This window comes from Bos grunniens, chromosome 24 (genome assembly GCF_055505025.1).
Source record: "Bos grunniens cultivar Pamir isolate PY7600 chromosome 24, Bosgru_T2T1.0, whole genome shotgun sequence".
Classification (NCBI taxonomy): domain Eukaryota; kingdom Metazoa; phylum Chordata; class Mammalia; order Artiodactyla; family Bovidae; genus Bos; species Bos grunniens.
This window is the reverse complement of record NC_141188.1, coordinates 34271357-34291938: the sequence shown is the minus strand read 5'-3', so window position 1 is coordinate 34291938 and position 20582 is coordinate 34271357. Positions and strand designations below refer to the sequence as shown.

The window sequence follows — 20582 nt, the reverse complement described above, 5'->3', positions numbered from 1 at the left end:
GTGTGTAAACTGTGAAGTGCTGTACAGATGCCATTGCTGGGGTGAGAGGCTTAGGGACCAGCAGGATTGCCGGTGGTTGACCTGTTCATGATGGGTCCGCAGTTGGTGTCATTTTGATCCAGGTGAATGGGGCCTGGATTGGAGAAAACCAGCTTGTGTCTCCCTAGGTAAGTCAACCCAGGGGCGTCCAGTGACTGTGGAGTGATCCTGTGCCTTCATCCTGTGTCTGTCTCCTTCACCATCTCCCAGGGTACTTCTTGACCTCATTTCTCAAGACACGGGGTGGCTGGGTTTTGGCCACACTCCTGATAACCCCATGTCAGAGGACAGTGGCCCCTGGCAGGACATGCTGACCTTCCTGTCCTCCCAGAAGGGAAGTAACCTCATTTCCCCAGAGACCTCTGACTCCTCCCCACTCCCACCCAGCGCTGCCCTGCCCAGAACCCCAAACCCTGCCTGCTGCCTTTCCTTACCACCTTATCCACCCACCTCTCTTCCAGCTCCCCAGTTCTCTTTTCACTCATCCCAAATTTGGGTTGGTCTGTGCCAGCCCCAGAAAGACCTGATTCTCAGGAATGAGAAGTCAAAGCCAGCATATGAGTGGAACCATTTTTAAATAATATTATGATATTGAATACAAATGGTATAAATGTTGACTACAGAAAAATTATAGAATTACCCATAATCTCATTACTCAGAATTCTGTTTCTATTTGGTGATGTATCTGTTACTCAATTTTAAATGTATATTTATTTCCTTGCAAAATTACAATGATACTGTAAATATTATTTTATATATATATATATTTTAACCACCTGGTGTTTCCCAAGTCTTTGACAGTGGAACATTCCATCAGATGAATTTGCCAAAATATTTTGACCAACAGTTATTAAGCAACTGGCTTGTTTCAAATTTTTGCAATTAGAGGCAACACCAGGATGAATAAGTCCTGGAATATAAATTTATTGGTTTTCTTAGGATTAATTCCCAGGTGGCGCTAGTGGTAAAGAACCTGCCTGCCAATGCAGGAGACATAAGAGACACTGGTTTGATGTCTTCCCCAGGGTTGGGAAGATCCCCTAGAGGAGGGCATGGCAACCCACTCCAGCATTCTTGCCTGGAGAATCGCCATGGACAGAGGAGCCTGATGGGTGACAGTCCATGGGGTCGCAAAAAGTCAGACACGACTTAGCATACATGCAGGATACATTCTTAGAAGTCAAAGTCAAAGTATATGAGCCTTCTTGTTATTAGCTATTAGCAAATTGCTTTCTAAAAGGTTTTATCCCCATACATCCAAATCTTTTTTTAACTGACTTTAGCCCCATGCATGCATGCTCAGTTGAGTCTGACTTTCTGCATCTCCATGGCCTGAAGCCCACCAGGCTCATCTGTCCATAGGATTATCCTGGCAAGAATACTGCAGTGGGTTGCCATTTCCTCCTCCCAGGGGATCTTCCCAACCCAGGGATCAAACCCTCATCTCCTGCATTGGCAGGCAGATTCTTTACCACTGAGCCACCTGGGAAGCCCGACAATAGCCCCTGACATCACTAAATATAAACTCACCAAGATCAGCTCATGGTTTTCAAGACAGGGAGCAGCAGTTGGACCAAGTTAGCTCACAGAGACCTTCCATGCTCCAGGCTCATTTGAGCCAAATGCACACCACCTGGAAATGAAGGGGCAGCTGATGGGCTCTGATGTGTGATGCCACAAAACACCGTAAGGAATCGAGCAGTTCATGTGTTTCTAGAAAGGAACCAGGTACTCCTTGGAGGCTTGAAGAGTGGACTCTGCTCCCTGAGCAATGGCCAAAGCTCAGTCATAGGTTTTTTCTGGCAGCTTCTTCCTCCCCCACCTTGTAAGTTGTTTTTTCATTTGTTTTGTTTTTATATCACGTCATTGCTTTATTTCATGTATTTAGTTCTCTCCTTATTTAAATTTATTTTTTAATTGCAGGAAAATTGCTTTACAGTGTTGCATTGGTTTCTGCTGTACAACAACATGAATCAGCTCTAAGTATACATATGCTCCCTCCCTCTGGAGCCCCCCTCCTGCTACCTCATCCCTCTAGGTTGTCACAGAGCGCCAGGCAGGACTGTGAGTTTTACATAGCAGCTTCCCATTAGTTATCTATTTTACATATGATTCCACCTTATAAGTTTGCTTTCTTTGTGATTGAAATGTTCATAAGGATTTGCTCAGGCAAAACTTCAGGGCAAAAGTTCAAGTCCTCATCGCCCTGCCCTACCCGCCATAGAAATCTAATTACCATGAGTAATCATGGTAATAACAGTGGCAGGCGACAGGCATGCCATGTTTCCAGCTTTTTAATTTGCTAAACAAGAGAATTTCTCTGCATAAAAATTCTAGCATAATGTCTGCGTGCCTTTGTATGGAAAGTGGAAGTGATAGTGATAGTCACTCAGTTGTGTCCGATTCTTTGCAGTCCCATGGACTGTATGTAGCCTGCTAGACTTCTCAGATTGAAATTCTTCAGGCAAGAATACTGGAGTGGGTTGTCATTTCCTTCTCCAGGGGATCTTCCTGACCCAGGGATTGAACCCAGGTCTCCTGCATTGCAGGCAGATTCTTTACCACTGAGCCACCAGGGAAGCCCTTTGTAAGGAAGGCAGAGATAAAATTGGAGTAGCCCTGTAAATTATTATCAGAGTGAGAAATAATTATTCTCCTAGAGTCAAGGGCAAGGTCCTGAGATGACTATTTACTGAAAATGTTTTTTCTCCCTTTGCTCATAAAGACTTCTCCGACCCCAGGATGCAGAGTGTACTTTTCCACTGCCAGAAGGATTTATTCCCCATAAATTTTGAATGTGGGGTTTGTTTTGCTCAACACTGAGTCCATGATAAAATGAGATTGGAGAGTTTGGGGCTGGTGGGGGGAAAGGCCGGAACTTGCAGTCTTCATGAATGTACATGATGGCACAGCACACACTTACTGATTAAACCATCTCTGGCTCAAAAGGCTTTTGCTAATTAATCAGTAATGAATTTCATACGCAGGGAGCATACATTCCTGGGCAGTTACAGTGGAGCTGGGAATCTGGTGCTGTGGCTTGGTGTGTGGTCCATTCCCAAGGCAAATCTCTGTAGGAATTTACTATTCCTACAGGAAATATTCTTCCTCAGAAATAAAGTGTGTATTCTGGGAAATAAATGACTGCATTTATCTAGTATTCAACTGCAGTGCTGTCAACAAAACAAGACCCTTCATGTCCTGTTTTTGCAGTGTCTTTGCTGAAGGGGAACCCCTGAGAGGGAATAAAGTGTCTTGTGGGATCTCAGGGCTGTTTATTGGACCAAAAAGTCCAGCTGCTGCTGTGATGGCTGCTGACAGGCTGGGACCCCAGAGGGTTTGTCTCCTGCTCCACTGTTACCCGTCATCCATCTCATACCCCTGCGCCTCCATGAGAACAAAGCCCCTCAGGAAAGCACCCCCACCTTTAGGAAAAACCTTTGCTCTTGAAAGTCACTTGGCTCGGAGCCACTTCTTATTCCCTTGATTTTATAATCTCAGTTGCATTTCAAGTACGCATGCTTTCTGTCAAGTGGTTTCAAATATTCTAGAAGTTCGAGGGACAAAAAGTTACGTCTTTTACTTCAGATGTCTTCTCTGAGAGTTAACTGAGATGATGGATGTAAAACTGTTATGAGACTATCATTGTTAATTTTACCACCGTTGAGAACACCTTAAAACATGGAGCAGAGGTATCCCAAGTTGGATACTTTGTTATGGCTTTAGTTACTCTAGGAAAGGAATTCCAGTGTCGGAAAGTATGAAAGCTGGGGTGCCTCTGAGAAAGCGTTGACCCTGAGCGGGGTGATGGTACCTCATTGCATCCAGACCTCCCTGAAAACCCCATTTCTTATGCCCCAACTTGGACAAGTGTCTCCTGCCTTTAGCCTTTACCTTAATCAGCTGGAGTCTCTGTAACAAAACACCACAGACTGGGTGGTTTAAGCAACAAAAGTGTATTTTCTTGCAATTCTGGAGGCTGGAATTCCATGATCAGGGTCCTTACCTAATTAGTTTCTGGTGAGAGATCTTCCTGGCTTTACGTGGGCACTTTCTCACTGTGTCTTCATGTGGCCCTTCCTTAGGGTGTATACGTGGTAGGGAAGGCAGAGAGCCCTTTGGTGTCTCTTCTTATAAGATTAATCCTCTCTGATCAGGGCCCTGCTCATTTTTAAAAAATCCTTTATTTATTTATTTGCCTGCATTGGGTTGTTAGTTGTGGCATGGAGCATCTTTAGTTGTGGCATATGAACTCTTAATTGTGGCACCTGGGATCTAGTTCCCTGACCAGAGACTGAACCTGGTCCCTCTTCACTGGGAGTGTGAAGTCTTAGCCACTGGACTACCAGAGAAGTCCCTATTATAACTTCAATAAGCCTAATTTTACCTCCATAAAGGCAGTATTTCCAAATACAATTTTATTGGAGGTTAAGTCTCCAACGTGGATTTTAGCAGCCACACAAACATTCAGTCCAAACAACCTTTAATAGATATTTTACCCCTGGTGACTGAGGCCCATGTGGTTTCCCTGTGCAGGGACCAGAGAAGCCGTTTAAAATCCTCTTTTTTCTTCAAGATATGTCACCACCTGACCCTCCAAAAAATTCAAGAGCAATAAGGGGATATCCAAGGTCACATCAAACTCCCAGAGACCTGGAAGTGACTTCCTTGCTGTGCTCAACCTCTCTTTGAGAGCTAACGACTCCACTCAACCAGATGCCCTGATATTTGAACCACAGTTATGATCCCATGGCAGCACTGGGATGGGAAAATGTTACCTGGATTCACAGAAACTCACCTCTGCCCTCCGCTCCATGCCTAAAGGAAAATGACAATTAATGCGTTTGGAGAAATCCAGTCTTGGGGAAAATGAGAGGTCAAGAGCTCACTCATGGGAATGAGGTATAACAAGTGATTAGTTTTGCCTTGATCTCAGATGTTGCTCAGATGTCCCCACTTTCGTTCAGCCAGTACAGCGCTGCTTTTTCAATAAGTAATCGGCAGGTAATATGCTTGGCTAGCCAGTGTAGCTTACCTGGTGGCTCAGACATGGGTTCTGTTCCTGCATCAGGAAGATCCCCTGGAGAAGGAAAAAGCAATCCACTCCAGTATTCTTGACTGAGAAATCCCAAGGACAGAGAAGCCTGGAGGACTGCAGTCCATAGAGTCACAAAGAGTTGGACTTGACTGAGCCACTGAACAACAACAAAGCCAAAGTCACAGACCTACTTCTCAGAAGATGACAAGATCATAAAAGATTCATGAATAAAGGTGAACCCCCTGCTCTGGAGATTCTGGTTCCCTAGGTAGGGTCAGGGTCCAGAAATCTGTATTTGTAACAAACACACCAGGTGATTGTCATAATCAGGCAAATGTGGGAAATACATTGTTATAGAGCAAATACTTTTATTAAACAGGACAACACATTCCATTCCATTTTAGATCTTCCTAGAAGATGATCCTGTTGCTAGCATCCAAACCAGTTATCTCTCTGACAGAAAATCTGCATTAAATAAGGGTAGGTGTAGCCTTAGGATAGATGCTGACTAGTGGAAACCTCCTGAACTGTTACAGCTGCGGGAGAAACCAGCTGAGTAAAACCAGCTGCTTCTGACCTTGTGTCTCCATGGTTGCATAGTTACCTAGCACAGGTTGCAGTTGAAGCTTTTGAGATATCACTCCTAGGGTGCTAACCATTGACAGCACCTTTTCACGTCTAGTCTCTTCTCACCTTTGACCCTTACCCCAGGCTGACCCTCTGGTGCAGGGGAGGGGAGGCTGACCCCTAGCCTCCCTCTGACCTTGACTATGTCTTGCTGCCTGCTGTGGGTATTCTTTGCAAAGTAGTTGCCAGTTGCTACAGCTGTTGCACATTAAAGGCTCCGCTTTTAATTCAGAGACTTGAAAGGCTGTAACCAGCGAACTCATAGGATCTACCACTGCGGCATCACCTGAGATGTTGGCTGTGGGATGGAGTCAATTGAGGAGGGGGCAGCTGCGCAGCCAACCTCCCTGGTTTCCCACTCCTGAGCCTGCTGTCCCACCGGTGACCATAGGGGGCGCTGTGCGGCGTTATTAACCACGCCTCCCTGACGCCTCCAGATTTCACCAGGAGTCGCGGAGCAAGCAAGGTGCATGCTGGCTGGTGCCTAGTCCGAGCTTGCTTGTCAATCGTTTTGGCCACAAGAGGTTAGTCTTTGGTGAGGGAGGGACCACTGGAAGGAGCTGCAGTGGGGGCTGCAGTAGCTGAGGATCCAAATCCAGGGCCAGGTGGGCCGGGGCGGTCCCTTTGCCGCGATGATCGAAACTGAAGGATCCGTAAGGCGGAGAGTCCTTCAAGCATCTTCTCCCGCGTCCGTGGGAGCGTTCTCATTTTTTTGTTGTTCAGTCGCTCAGTCGTGTCCGATTCTTTGCGACCCCATGGACTGCAGCACTCCAGGCTTCCCTGTCCATCACCAACTCCCAGAGCCTGCTCAAACTCATGTCCATCCAGTCGGTGATACCATCTAACCATCTCATCCTCTGTCGTCCCCTTCTCTTCCTGCCTTCAATCTTTCCCTACTGTTTATATTCTGTTGTTGAGTTCTCACTAATATCTCAACCACTAATGCGGGTCCCTTTTGGTTTCGTGCCCCCTACAGACGTAGGGGATGTAGAGGGAAGTGTATGTTGTGAGCTGAGGGGAAGGGCTGGAGGCCTGGCCCTGGTTCTGATTGGAGCTGTCAGCTTTGGCAGGTTTTCTCACCCCGGGGCGGGAAGGGGGGTGGAGCCCAACATTGTCTGGCCCACCTGTTGTTCTCTAGTCACTAAGTCCGTGTCTGACTCTTTTGCCATCTCATGGACTGTAGCCCGCCAGGCTCCTCTGTCCATGGGATTTTCCAGGCAAGAATACTGGAGCAGGTTGCCAATTCCTTTTCCAGGGGATCTTCCCCATCCAGGGATCAAACGTGTGTCTCCTGCATTGGCAAGCGTGTTCTTTATCACTGAGCCACCAGGGAAGCCCAGCTCACCTGTAGCTTTAAGGAAGAAAGGCAAAAGACTCCTTGAGGCTCCAGGGTACAGCGTGCTTTAGCTAGGTGAAAGTCAAAGCCCTGCCTGGTACAGAAGAGGGTGCGTTAGCCTGGACCTCTGTCTCTGCTGTGTACACTGAGGGTCCCACCACAGCCCCAGAGGAGGCTTGGTGAAGTCTGGAGAAGGGAGGCATTCTGACCTCATCTCTTTTGGAAACAACTGACTGTGAATGTATTCACTCCATCTTGCAGACCTGGAAGGCTCAGAAGATTGCCACAAGTTCAAAGCCAAGTCCTGGGTTATATAATGGGGACAAAAAGTGGAAAGACCAAGTTGGAGGGTACCTGAAGGGTAGTAGCAGTGTGACATCTCTCTGCATCTCTGAACCTGATTTGCTGCTGACCTTGGACGGGGAGAAGTTGGGGCTGCAGAGAGAGAGGACTGCCTCCAGAGTCAGCTGAGAGGGGAATGTTTCAAGCCCTAATTACCCACTGTGGTTGCGCTGTCAGTCGTTCCACAAATCCAAGAGCTAACATCCCTTTGCTCTGAAGACACTGCAGAATAATTACAAGCTGGGTGAAGCCCTGAGGTCGAAGGAAAGGAAAAGTAAAACTAATTACTATCTAGGGCAGGCATTCCCTGGCCTCAGACTTTATTTTCTTCTTTTGGTATTTTCATTTACACACTCACAAAAATGGAGATAAATCTAAAATTAAATCAAAACCTGGTTACGTAGTAAGAAAATGAGAGGCATCCTGAAGTTTGTCCTGTTTCCTTCCAGTAAATTCTTTTATGTAAATTGCTTCCTCCCTGTGCCTCAGGCATAATACTTACTGAAGGAAGGAAAGAAATGGCACAAGTGGGAGATGAACTACAATGTAGAGATTTCCCAACCTCACTCTCCCTAGCATCGTCTATTTTATTACTAAAGGTTAGAGGGAAATCAGTCAATGGAAGACTTTCAGAGATGACTTGGCAGCTCATCTATTTGGTAAAAACTGAAGGAACCTCTTCCCTGGTGGCTCAGATGGTAAAGAATTCATCTGTAATGCAGGAGACCTGGGTTCAGTCCCTGGGTCAGAAAGAGCCCCTGGAGAAGGAAATGACAACCCACTCCAGTATTCTTGCCTGGAGAATCCCATGGACAGAGGAACCTGGCAGGCTATACGAGAATCAGACATGACTTAGGGACTAAAACACTAAATCACCAGTATTCTTGCCTGGAGAATTTAATGGACAGAGGAGCCTGGCAGGCTACAGTCCATTGTGTCACAAAGAGTCAAATACAACTGAGCACAGCAACAACAACAGGTATTATTGCTCCATTTAGCAGAGGAGTAAACTGAAATTCAGAGAGTAAGTCCCAAGGTCATGTGTCCAGTCCTCATAGAATGATGATGACCACACTGTGTGAACCAAGTGTTTCTGATGAGCTCGGGGAGGTAGGGGCCTGCTAACCCTGGAGGGGCTGCCCGCTCCCAGAGACAGCTGACTCCTAGGGAGAATGGAGCACTCGCCAGTGGGCACGTGCCTGTCATGTGCTAACAAAACAAGCCAGAGCCCACCACCTCCTCTGTGGCTCTCACACTCAGGCCCACTTTTCCCTTACCATGATCACCTTGGAGCCAGTTACCATACACCTGGAGACAGACCCATGCCCCAGAGTCACTGAAATTATTCAAGCTAGCCCGTCCTCACCCTGCCTACCCTGCCTCTCCCAATCTTCTGCAGAGACCACAGGGCAGGGAGGGTCCTTGCCCACATTGTTCTCTTCTTCTTCTGCCTCCTGACCGACCTGGAATCTTCCCCGCGTGGCTCCCCAGTGTCGTGGGGTGTCCTCTCCTATTGCTATCCATGAGTATAAATAACAAGCTCTGTTTTCAGTGGCAATTATCTCCTGCTGGTCTCACCTGCATAATAATACCTACTTTTTTTGTTTTTGTTTTTTCCACTAAGCAATATTGAAAGCATAGTTGAATTACAGTGTTGCATTAATTACTGCTGTACAGCAAAGTGACTCAGTTATCCTGCTAAGTCACTTCAGTCATGTCCGACTCTGTGCGACCCCATAGACAGCAGCCCACCAGGCTCCCCCGTCCCTGGGATTCTCCAGGCAAGAACACTGGAGTGGATTGCCATTTCCTTCTACAATACATGAAAGTGAAAACTGAAAGTGAAGTTGCTCAGTCGTGTCCGACTCTTAGCGACCCCATGAACTGCAGCCTACCAGGCTCCTCTGTCCATGGGATTTTTCCAGGCAAGAATACTGGAGTGGGGTGCCATTGCCTTCTCCGACTCAGTTATACATATGTACTTATATATGTTTTTTTTCATATTCTTTTCCATTATGGTCTATCACAGGATACTGAATATCGTTCCCTGTGCTATGTACTAGGACCTTGCTGTTTACCTGTCCTATATCCACTTGTTTGCATCTGCTAATCCCAAACTCTCAGCCCATTCCTCTCCCACCCGCTCCCCCTTGGCAACCACAAGTCTGCTCTCTGTGTCTGTTTCTGCTTCGTAGATATGTTCATTTGTGTCGTATTTTAGATTTCACGTGTAAGTGATATATGGTAGTTGTCTATCTCTTTCTGACTTATTTCACTTAGTATGATAACCTCTAGTTGCATTCACTTTGCTGCAAATGGCATTATTTTGTTCTTTTTTATAGTATTCCGTTGTATGTATCTACTAGATCTCTCTGCATTCATCTGTCGATGGACATTTAGATTGTTGCCATGTCTTGGCTACTATAAACAGTGCTGCTGTGAATACAGGGGTGTATATATCTTTTAAAATTGTAGTTCTGTCTGGATATACGCCCAGGAGTGGGATTGCTAGATCATATGGTAATTCTATTTGCAGTTTTCTGAGGAACCTCCACCCTGTTCTCCATAGTGGCTCTACCAGTTTACCTTCCCATCAACAGTGTAGGAGGGCTCCCTTTTCTCCACACCCTCTCCAGCATTTGTTTCCTGTAAACTTTTTACTGATGGCCATTCTTACCGGTGTGAGGTGGTATCTCATTGTAGTTTTTATTTCTATTTCTCTAATAATTAGCAATGTTGAGGATCTTTTCAAGTGCCACCATATTTCTTCTATGGATAAATGTCTTGAGGTCTTCAGCCCATTTTTTGATTGGATTGTTTGCTTTTTGTTGTTGTTGTGTAGGAGCTATTTATGTATTTTGGAAATTAATTCCTTGTCGGTCACATTGTTTGCAAATAATTTTCCCCATCCTGTGGGTTGTCTTTTTGTTTATGGTTTGTTTTTGTTTATGTTTGTTTGTTTTATTTATGGTTTCCTTTGCTGTGCAACAGCTTGTAAGTTTGATTAGGTCCCGTTTGTTTATTTTTATTTCTGTTGCCTTGGGAGACTGTCCAAAGCAAATATTGGTATGATTTATGTCAGAGAATGTTTTGCCTGCATTCTCTTCCAGGTATTTCATGGTGTCATGTCTTATGTTTACGTCTTGAAGCCATTTTTGAGTTTATCTTTGTTTATGGTGAGAGGGTGTGTTCTAGCTTCACTGATTTACATGGGACTGTCCAGCTTTCCCAACACTACTAGCTGAAGAAAACCTGTGTTTTATTACACACATCCAGGGTTATCACTGCATTCAGTTCAGTTCAGTTGCTCAGTCGTGTCCGACTCTTTGCAACCCCATGAATCACAGCACACCAGGCCTCCCTGTCCATCACCAACTCCCGGAGTTCACTCAGACTCACGTCCATTGAGTCAGTGATGCCATCCAGCCATCTCATCCTCTGTCGTCCCCTTCTCCTCCTGCCCCCAATCCCTCCCAGCATCAGAGTCTTTTCCAATGAGTCAGCTCTTTGCATGAGATGGCCAAAGTACTGGAGTTTCAACTTTAGCATCATTCCTTCCAAAGAAATCCCAGGGCTGATCTTCAGAATGGACTGGTTGGATCTCCTTGCAGTCCAAGGGACTCTCAAGAGTCTTCTCCAACAGCACAGTTCAAAAGCATCAATTCTTCGGCGCTCAGCTTTCTTCACAGTCCAACTCTCACATCTATACGTGACCACTGGAAAAACCATAGCCTTGACTAGATGGACCTTTGTTGGCAAAGTAATGTCTCTGCTTTTGAATATGCTATCTAGGTTGGTCATAACTTTCCTTCCAAGGAGTAAGCGTCTTTTAATTTCATGGCTGCAGTCACCATCTGCAGTGATTTTGGAGCCCCCCAAAAATAAAGTCTGACACTGTTTCCACTGTTTCCCCATCTATTTCCCATGAAGTGATGGGACCAGATGCCATGATCTTGCCATTAACTTGCCTCAAAAACAAGGAAACAACAGGAGGGAAACATTGTATCTTGTGTATGACTGGTAGGTATTGCTGTTCTCAAAGACAAATGATAGCCTTCCAGAGTATATCTCAAAGGCATGAAGGACCACTGCTAATTTCACCCCCCAGCCCTCTCCAGCCCCAGACAGCAGCCATCTGTTTCCTGCTGGGTTGGTGATGGGGAAGGGGAGTGTCAGAATATCTGGGGGACCCCAATTCGCACATTCATCCAGCAGGGGGGCAGGGGAGGGGGGTAGAAAAGACAGTGAACTCTGCCCTAAAACAGTCATACTTCCCTTCTAATGATGAGTATCCATCCTTCCTGAAAGGCTTCTTCCAGAAGCTTTTAAATGAAGGGGCTTCCCAGGTGGTGTAGCAGTAAAGGTTCTGCCTGCCAGTGCAGGAGATGCAGGTTTAATCCCTGAGTCGGGAAGATCCCCTGGAGGAGGGCATGGCAACACACTCCAGTATTTTTGCCTGGAGAATCCCATGGACAGAGGAGCCTTGTTGGGCTCGCATGAGAGTTGGGGTCACAGAGGGGTCCATGGGGTCGCAGACATTTGGACACAACTGAGTACACACACAGAGTTAGCTCCCTAGAGACAACTGGCCAAATTAGCATCCTGACAACAGATACTTAAGCCAAGACTTCAGATGAAAATAGTTATTAATCATCAGAATAACTCCATTCCGCCTGGTTCCCCCCACACTGTTCTGGGCAGCCACACATGAGTGTGCACCTCCTGGAGGCCTCCTCCCCCAGCACCTCGTCTGTGGAAGCAACTGACACCCAGCGATCTTAAGGTTTTTCCACGACTCTGATTCCTCTCACCCTCTCTTCCTTGAAGTGACTTCTGTACAGGAATAGAGAAATACCATGTAATGCTCTTAAAACTCAAACACTCAGTCACCACCTGGACCCACATCTTCTTTCAAAGGCATGCTTTTCAGAGGAGGCTTGCTCACCAGAGACAGAGCCAGCTTTCATGGTGTGAGTCACACCATCAATAGGACCTCACTGTCCAGGGTTGACCCCAGGGGTTACGGTCAGTGCGAGCTGGATATGCTGGGGACAGGCCAGAAATATTGGTGAACATTATTACTCATTTTGGTATCAAACAACTGTTTCCTGTAAATGAGGGTGGAGTTACTTCTGCAAATATGGGGGAGCCCTGGGGCCCCACCTGAGTTCCTCCCTCTGTGCAGAAACCCAGAGTCGCGTCCATCCATCTCCCTACTTTGTGGCTCCCCTTGAATGGCAACAAGGCAACTGAAGCCGAATTTTCCCGAATCTGAACTGTTGATTCACCCAAAGCTGGGCACCTGGGGCATTACTGAACGTCCCGATTTCAGTAAACAGTCTCACTATCTACCTCGTGGCTCACGCCAAACTGCTCTGAGTCCTCTTCAGTCACTTTTGGTTCCTCCGGCCAGTCCTTTCAGTTCTAACTCCTACGTGCGTCTCAAGTCTGTCCATAAGTGTGTTTCCACAGCACATCCCAAATCAGGCTGTCAGTCTTCCTCCTATCATGCATGATAGCATCAGCTTCGGCTCCCTTACAACTCATCATTCACGTTGCAGCCAGTGATGATTTTTTCTTTAATGCATCAGACAGATCACAACCGTCAAAAGAATTCTTTATTAAGAAATAAATGTTAGAGACACTTATTCCAGTGAATATATTAGAATCATTTAGTTCAATCAAAATGGAAGGGAGAAAGCCAAAGGCATGATACTTCTTAGGAAAAAGATTAAAAAGAATTCAAGTCCCTTAGGTGTTATAACAGAGGGCTGAGTACAATTTTCTGTGCCAGTCAATTCATATGTTGCTTTAGGATTGGCGGTTTCATTCTAAAGGAAGTAAGTAGTGTTACTCTTTGAAAGTCCTGATGTCTCTAGAATTGTTCTTACAAAGCAGCCAGCACATTTTCCTAAAACCAAATACAAAACAAGTCGGTCTGACCCAGCTGGGCTTTGGGTTCACCCCACTGGATTAGAATTTATTGTTTAAGGCTTTCCAAGGCAGATGTCCTGTAAGCATTGCCAGCCTTTCTCCTTAACAATGGGCTATAAAAGGCTTTAAAGCTCAGAGTCTCCTCTCCCCAAGACTGAGTCATCAGTCTACCTTTTCAATGTTCTTTGCTAACAACTACTTATTAGTGGCCTTCAGTTTCTGGCTTCAGCATAATTTTTAATAATTTTAATCCCCTTATCAGGATTATAGATCTTATGGTTTTCTGTTTGAGCATCAAAGAGTATGGGATGAACAACCTCCTGTGACCATGCCTTCCTCCCCTCCCCTTTAAGCCATCAAGTAGCTTCTCTTGGTTTCTGGAAGTCCTCATCCTAAAGTCAGGGCCATGGAAGGGTGCCCTCCAGCCACCTCACTAGTCCTCTGTTCCCTGACCCCAGGTCACTGGCCAGCCGCCCACCCTGCCATGTCCCTCTGTCACATACTCCACTTCTTCCCTTGCCTGAGCCCTCTTCCCTGGCTCGTTTCGTAACTGATGCTTCCAGCCCCAAACATCCCTTCTGGATTCCTGCCACCAGCCAAGAGTGTGTTCAGCTACAACCAGACTAGCTGTAGCATTATAAAAAATAGAGAAACAGTAGAGGCTTATTTTTCCCACATGAGCTGACTCGGGAGGTAATTTCTGGCTATGGTTCAGCTGCTCTGTGATGTCATCAAGAACAGTCCTTGGAGCCTTCTGTTCTGTGAGACTTTCATTAATGTCTTCATCCTTGCTGGTTTGTGATCTCAGAAAGGCGGTTGCCAGTCCAGATGGCTTGTTCATTTTGTCCGAGGCAGGAAAAAGAGGGGAAAGGCACAAGGCTTCCTCTGCACCTAGCATCATCAGAGTCCTCACTGACCCCCAAGAAACAGGCTGATTTCCAAATCTTCCCAGCTCCTGGGTGAGCTTTTGTGCTAGTTACTTGCCCAGGGGAGTGAGATTACCATAACTGATTAAGACCAGCCTTGATTCACCCCAGGGTTGGTGTGGGGGCTACCCTCCCACATTCACAGAGACCCTGTATGCCAGCTGAATGCACTAGGCTCTTCTAGAAGGGAAGAGGGCAGTCAGTGTCTGCCACATCTCTGCCCCTTTACTCTGTGTCATGTCACCCTAGTCATGCCCTTTATTGCAGCAACTGTAACCTGTAAGACCTTGTATATTTATTTATTAACTTGTCTGTTGCCTGTGTCTGCCTCTGGAAGAGAAGCTCCATGAGGGCAGGGTCCAGAATTCAATAAGTGTTTCTTGGCTCCATGAGTAAAGATGTCCGCTGCCGTTTCTGTGACCACTCAGTATACATCAGCTGCTCTGTACACTCATCACTGCTCCAGGGGTTCTGAGTGGCTTCTCCAGCTAACAAATGTGGAAACCAGAGGCCTAGAAAGGCCTCACAATTGCGAAGAAAGTGGTGGAGCCTGGTCTGAGCTCCAGTAGCCACGCTCCAGGCTCCAGTGTTTCCCAGGTCCCTAGATAACCATCATTCCATGATGTGGAAGCTGCCCGCTGCCCAGTTCGCATCCCCCTGTGCATCTGTTTTCAGGGTCAAGATGCTTTCTTGTAAATGGTTCTTGTTTGTGCTGAAAGGATCCAGTATGCTCCAAACCCCAACACACCAGAGTCCACTTGCCTCGTCCAGGTACAGCCTAGAGGTGCTTGTGTGTGTGCTCAGTCACTTCAGTCATATCTGGCTCTTTGCAACCCTGTGGACTCCTCTGTCCTTGGGATTCTCCAGGCAAGAATACTGGAGTGGGCTTCCATGCCCTCCTCCAGGGGATCTTCCCAACCCAGGGATCGAACCTGCATCTCTTGTGGCTCCTGCATTGGATTTTTTTACCCACTGAGCCACGTGGGAAGCTCACAGCCTGGAAGTACAGGTGAGTTATCTCCAGGAGGAAGCGGCATCAACAGGGCATGGGAGCTGGTAGACAGGTTCTGCAGCCTCTGCTTCAGGAGGACAGTAGTGACATTCCGTGTGCTCCTTGGGGTTCCAAAGGAAAAGAGCCTCCCCTTACTGTGTAGCACCCGCTGCCACCTCTGACAGAGACCTCTAAATAACAAGCCTAGGATGTCCATGTCCAAAGCCCAGAACCTGTGAACATTACCTTTACTGGCAAAAGGGTCTTGGCAGACAGGATTAAACGAAGACCTTGAGTTGGGGAAGACTATCCTAAATTAGTCTCCTGAATTAGGGATGGAGCCAAAGCAAAAACAATACCCAACTGTGGATGTGACTGGTGATAGAAGCAGGGTCCAATGCTTTAAAGAGCAATATTGCATAGGAACCTGGAATGTCAGGTCCATGAATCAAGGCAAATTGGAAGTGGTCAAACAAGAGATGGCAAGAGTGAACATCGACATTCTAGGAATCAGTGAACTCAAATGGACTGGAGTGGGTGAATTTAACTCAGATGACCATTATATCTACTACTGCAGACAGGAATCCCTCAGAAGAAATGGAGTAGCCATCATGGTCAACAAAAGAGTCCGAAATGCAGTACTTGGATGCAGTCTCAAAAACAACAGAATGATCTCTGTTCATTTCCAAGGCAAACCATTCAATATCACAGTAATCCAAGTCTATGCCCCAACCTGTAATGCTGAAGAAGCTGAAGTTGAACGGTTCTGTGAAGACCTACAAGACCTTTTAGAACTAACACCCAAAAAAGATGTCCTTTTCATTATAGGGGACTGGAATGCAAAAGTAGGAAGTCAAGAAACACCTGGAGTAACAGGCAAATTTGGCCTTGGAATACGGAATGAAGTAGGGCAAAGACTAATAGAGTTTTGCCAAGAAAATGCACTGGTCATAGCAAACACCTTCTTCCAACAACACAAGAGAAGACTCTACACACGGACATCACCAGATGGTCAACACCCAAATCAGATTGATTATATTCTTTGCAGCCAAAGATGGAGAAGCTCTATACAGTCAGCAAAAACAAGACCGGGAGCTGACTGTGGCTCAGATTGTGAACTCCTTATTACCAAATTCAGATTTAAATTGAAGAAAGTAGGGAAAACCACTAGACCATTCAGGTATGACCTAAATCAACTCCCTTATGATTATACAGTGGAAGTGAGAAATAGATTTAAGGGCCTAGATCTGATAGAGTGCCTGATGAACTATGGAATGAGGTTTGTGACATTGTACAGGAAACAGGGATCAAAACCATTCCCATAGAAAAGAAATGCAAAAAAGCAAAATGGCTGTCTGGGGAGGCCTTACAAATAGCTGTGAAAAGAGAAGCGAAAAGCAAAGGAGAAAAGGAAAGATATAAACATCTGAATGCAGAGTTCCAAAAAATAGCAAGAAGAGAGAAGAAAGCCTTCCTCAGTGATCAATGCAAAGAAATAGAGGAAAACAACAGAATGGGAAAGACTAGAGATCTCTTCAAGAAAATTAGAGATACCAAGGGAACATTTCATGCAAAGATGGGCTCAATAAATGACAGAAATGGTATGGACCTAACAGAAGCAGAGGATATTAAGAAGAGGTGGCAAGAATACACGGAAGAACTGTACAAAAAAGATCTTCACGACCCAGATAATCACAATGGTGTGATCACTGACCTAGGGCCAGACATCCTGGAATGTGAAGTCAAGTGGGCCTTAGAAAGCATCACTACGAACAAAGCTAGTGGAGGTGATGGAATTCCAGTTGAGCTCTTTCAGATCCTGAAAGATGATGCTGTGAAAGTGCTGCACTCAATATGCCAGCAAATTTGGAAAACTCAGCAGTGGCCACAGGACTGGAAAAGGTCAGTTTTCATTCCAATCCCAAAGAAAGGCAATGCCAAAGAATTCTCAAACTACCGCACAATTGCACTCATCTCACATGCTAGTAAAGTAACGCTCAAAATTCTCCAAGCCAGGCTTCAGCAATACATGAACTGTGAACTTCCAGATGTTCAAGCTGGTTTTAGAAAAGGCAGAGGAACCAGAGATCAAATTGCCAACATCCGCTGGATCATGGAAAAAGCAAGAGAGTTCCAGAAAAACATCTATTTCTGCTTTATTGACCATGCCAAAGCTTTTGACTGTGTGGATCACAATAAACTGTGGAAAATTCTGAAAGAGATGGGAATACCAGACCACCTGACCTGCCTCTTGAGAAACCTATATGCAGGTCAGGAAGCAACAGTTAGAACTGGACATGGAACAACAGACTGGTTCCAAATAGGAAAAGGAGTACATCAAGGCTGTATATTGTCACCCTGCTTATTTAACTTCTATGCAAAGTACATCATGAGAAACGCTGGACTAGAAGAAACACAAGCTGGAATCAAGATTGCCAGGAGAAATCTCAATAACCTCAGATATGCAGATGACACCACCCTTATGGCAGAAAGTGAAGAGGAACTAAAAAGCCTCTTGATGAAAGTGAAAGTGGAGAGTGAAAAAGTTGGCTTAAAGCTCAACATTCAGAAAACGAAGATCATGGCATCCGGTCCCATCACTTCATGGGAAATAGATGGGGAAACAGTGGAAACAGTGTCAGACTTTATTTTTCTGGGCTCCAAAATCACTGCAGATGGTGACTGCAACCATGAAATTAAAAGATGCTTACTCCTTGGAAGGAAAGTTATGACCAACCTAGATAGCATATTCAAAAGCAGAGACATTACTTTGCCAACAAAGGTTCGTCTAGTCAAGGCTATGGTTTTTCCTGTGGTCATGGATGGATGTGAGAGTTGGACTGTGAAGAAGGCTGAGCGCCGAAGAATTGATGCTTTTGAACTGTGGTGTTGGAGAAGACTCTTGAGAGTCCCTTGGACTGCAAGGAGGTCCAACCAGTCCATTCTGAAGGAGATCAGCCCTGGGATTTCTTTGGAAGGAATGATGCTGACGCTGAAACTCCAGTACTTTGGCCACCTCATGCAAAGAGTTGACTCATTGGAAAAGACTCTGATGCTGGGAGGGATTGGGGGCAGGAGGAGAAGGGGACGACAGAGGATGAGATGGCTGGATGGCATCACTGACTCAATGGACGTGACTCTGAGTGAACTCCAGGAGTTGGTGATGGACAGGGAGGCCTGGCGTGCTGTGATTCATGGGGTCTCAAAGAGTCGAAAACAACTGAGCGACTGAACTGAACTGAACTGATCCTGAATTAGATGGACCCAGTCTCCTCACATGGGTCCTTACAATTAGAGCATCTTTCACAGCTGTGGTCAGAAAAAGGGTGTGATGACAGAAAAAGGGTCAGAGAGATGAGATGTTGCCAGCTTTGAAGATGGAGGAAAGGCCTGCAAGCCAAGGCATGCAGGCAACTCAAGGAAAGGAAGGGACGTGGATGGTCCCCTGGAGCCTCCAGAAAGGAACACAGCCTTGCTGAGACCTTGATTTGAGTCCAGGGAGCCCTAAATCGGACTTCTGCTCTTCAGAACTATAAGATAACACAATTATATTGTGTTGAGTTCTACCACTGTATCTATGGTCATTTATGTTGCTGTTGTTGAGTTGCTAAGTTGTGTCCAACTCCTTGCAACTCCAGGGACTGTAGCCCTCCAGTCTCCTCTGTCCATGGGGATTTCCAGGCAAGAATACTGGAGTGGGTTGCATTTCCTTCTCCAATGGCCTCTTATAGTTAACCACAAACTACAATGATAACTAATACACTCCATCCCCTTAATAACATGCACCAGTTTTTTCTTCTCCCCTGTCTCTCCCTGCTCCGTAACTCCTACTTGCCAGGATAATTATTACCTACAGCCAAGTTCATGTCTCAGGTATTGTTTAATAGAGCAGCCAAACCAAGACACAAGTAAAACGGATACACTTTTTACTGACCTTGTAGTTTTCATATTCCCCACTCCACTTCAATGATTCTGGAATTGATTCAGAGGGCAGCTAAGATTCTTGAAACTCCAGGCCTCTAGGCAAACTTTTAAGTTGTAATAAACCCACAGTTTTCTCAAATGAATAATTAACATGCTCTTGACATCTGAGAATTTAAGAAATGTGTAATCATTTCAAATTACATATATAACTGATTACTTCTAAATGTTGTCATCATGATTTGTGCTACGTGGGAGGAATGCATGCCTTAAAGAAACATTATTAAAATGAAGTGGAGCTCAGCTGTTTTAATGAGCTAATGATCTTTTGAAAATGTGCTAGTTTATATTGCTTAATGATGGAATTGATACTGTGAAGGAAATAATGTTACCTGTAGCATCCCCTGTAATAAATACCACCTGTACTGGAAAGAACACTATCATCAATAGTGGTCCACACGGAGAGCTTTTTTTTAATTCATTTTTTAAAAATGTATTTGTTTTTAATTGAAGGCTAATTGCTTTACAGTATTGTGTTGGTTTCTACAAAATATCGACATGAATCAGCCATAGGTTTACCCATGTCCCACATGGGGATCTTTGCAGGTTCCACTAAATACATGTCTATTCGGTACACAGTTGTTCAATGATGCACCTTTTTTCTGTTTTCACAAGTTCGAGAGTATGCTTGTGCATCTTTAAAAGGAATTCTAACCCATATGAAGGAGTCGTGTGGTAATTACAAGGCAGCAGGAATCCTGAGATTGCAGTGTGGGGATGGTACAGGAGCCTTAACCGCATAACCGAGTCCCTACCCCCTTTACATTTCTTTTCTAGTAACTACTCGGTACCCTGCTCAAGTCTGAAAAGGTGCAGGTCACTTTCTTTAGAAGGATTCATAACAAAGGGCGATTGGAAGATGTACATGTCAGGAAACCTGCTTCTGGCTCACAAATCCTCTGGGTACATACATCTGCCATAAGAGAGATTTCTATAAATAGCAGACTGGGCAGTAGCCGGCTGGGCTCTGCGCTAGTGCCTCTGTGATGCAGATCTTGGGTAGCTGACTCCCTGAGGGGCGGCAAGCGGGCAGCTGTCTGCAGGGCTCAGTCGAGCTGACAGCTCGGTGCTGGGGAGGGAAGATGTGGGGGCCCCTGACCTGGTGGAGCTGCCTCACTGCAGCCACCCAGGACTGCTCCCAACTTGACACAGTGCATCTTTGGACAGTGAGGGCTCTAAAAGCAAAGGTTGCTCAGAGGAGACTGGGGTCTCCCTGGAACTAGATGGCAACTAAGCAAGCCTAGAAATCACCCACCCTCAGTCACCAGGCAGTTGGCATCCGTGCCTGTCTCACTGTCAGCTTCAGGAGCCTGAAGAACCAAAGCTGGCAGTGGATTCAAGAGCAAGAAGAGAAGCGGGGGATGGGGC

At 45.8% G+C, this 20582-nt stretch overlaps 1 long non-coding RNA gene across 1 annotated transcript; it reads right to left on the bottom strand.

Annotated features, from left to right (window-relative positions):
* Positions 1–4934, bottom strand: LOC147346019 (uncharacterized). Its single transcript, XR_015153803.1, has 3 exons — positions 4838–4934; positions 1570–1672; positions 1–133 (listed from the first exon to the last, which is right to left on the bottom strand). It is a non-coding gene; the product is annotated as an uncharacterized LOC147346019 (long non-coding RNA).
* Positions 4935–20582: the final 15648 nt, after the last annotated feature.